Source organism: Melozone crissalis, unplaced genomic scaffold (assembly GCF_028551555.1).
Source record: "Melozone crissalis strain CALT ecotype California unplaced genomic scaffold, PUWL_Pcris_2 ptg000231l_1, whole genome shotgun sequence".
Classification (NCBI taxonomy): Eukaryota; Metazoa; Chordata; class Aves; order Passeriformes; family Passerellidae; genus Melozone; species Melozone crissalis.
Window position 1 is genome coordinate 1,398,496 of NW_026535993.1, and position 1,858 is coordinate 1,400,353.

Sequence of the window (1,858 nt, forward strand, 5' to 3'; positions counted from 1 at the left end):
ATCTCTGTCCAGCCACGAGCCCCAAAGCTCTCCTTGAGAGCTGTGAATTAAAAGGCCTTTACACACACACTTTTCACATTTTCCCTGTCTGTTGTGCTTCAACTCTTGGCAATATGCATTTGCCTCCTACCTGGTGGAAGCTGCTGTGGCCCAGGGCCAGCACAGAGCTGGGCTGTGTGAGCCAGGCAGCGTGGAGAGCCTTGGCTGATCTTGGTGTGTCCCTGGCCTCAGAAAAGGCTTGGAAGGTTTGCCTCCCAAGGCATCCTGCTCATTGGCTCTCCCTGTGCATCTTGGAGAGAACAAGGTGGGCATTTCTGGCAGCTGGGCATCAGCAGGCCTTAAAATGGGGGCGTGTTGTGTAGCAAGGCCAGCTGAGATACCCTGACAGGAAGCCAGTGCTCCTTGCTCCCCTTTGCTGACACGTGAGTGTTTGTCTGGTTTTGGGATGGCCCTGGCTGTGTCAGGGGTGCTACATGGACACGAGACAGCCGGTCCTGTCCCTCTGGGTCCCAGCAGTGCCTCGCAGCAGCCCTGCATCCACGTCAGGATGCTGGCCAAGAGAGGTCCTGGTAGCTGAGGCAGCTGATTTTAAGTTTGTGCAGGTGCCTACAGGTCAAGGCCAAGGGTGTTCCCTCAGGATACAGCAGTCCTGAGGGCTCTCCCTTATTCAAAGAAATCAGCAGACAAATGCATTGTCTGCCAGAAGCCCTTTTATTGACCTGGCAGGAGTGCAGGAGTCTGCACCCCACTAAAATGTTTTTCCACCATGTATACATTTCAGTGGGTTAATGTAGGAATTGTATCAAAAATACCATCTATCTTTACACTGCTGAGGTGATTCGATAGGCAGGGGGTTAGAAATACATTGTGTCAGATTCCTAGACTTGAAGCTGATGTCCAGGCACTGGCCAGGAGCAGTCTCCATGCCCTAAAGCATCACAAAGTCTTCCTCAGGGCTTCCCTGCACTGGGCTGATTCCCTGTTTGCCCTTAGTTCTTCTGGCAGACTATATCTAAAGGTTTTTGTCAAGTCACTCTCATGTCAAGTTAGGCCAGCCAGGTTTTTCTTATGCTAACTGGTGCTTAGCACTTATGTCTGTCTGCACTAAGCACTTGCATACTATTGTGAATTGCTTGTGCTTACTAATGTAAAACAAAGGCCTTGTTCCATTGCCAAAGGTGCCTGAGGCCCCCTGCTCCTTGTGGCACCAGTTGCTTTCCTGTGGGATGTTCTACCTGCCCGGAGAGTAAAGAGGGAGCTGGCGAAAGAGCTGGCCAGGCTGCTCTGGATCCTTTACCAGCAGCCCTGGCTGAGTGGAGCAGTCCGAGCTGAGCGCAGAGGTGCCAATGGAACAGCCGTGCCCAGGAAGGCTCAGTGGGAAGGGTGATCCAGGAACCACAGGTCTGGCAGCCTGAGCTGCCCCCGGGGAAGGCCTTGGAGCAGATCCTCCTGAGTGCCATCCCACGGCATGTGCAGGGAACCAGGGCATCTGCTGGAGGGGGGAAAGCTCTGCGGAGGGACAGGGACAGCTGGGGGTCCTGGTGGGGTGTTGAGGGCTTCTGTGGGGGAGTTTGGGGAGGTTGGTGTTGGTGGGCTGTTGGAGGAGGAGTTGTCTGGAAGGTGAGAGGTCTAGGCTGGAATTTGAGTCAGTTTGAAGGCAGCATCTGTGGTTTGGCACAGCTTTGATTACAGAGGGCAGAAAGAATATCTGTGATTTTTCCTGTTCATGGTCCTGATTCTTCTAAAGGTCATAAGAGAGGAGAGCTGTACTTTACTGGCCACTTGGATATCTGTACCAGGGGGAGGATTAGCCCCTTCACCATCTACTCATTTGTTTGGGCTACTTTTGTAACACTGA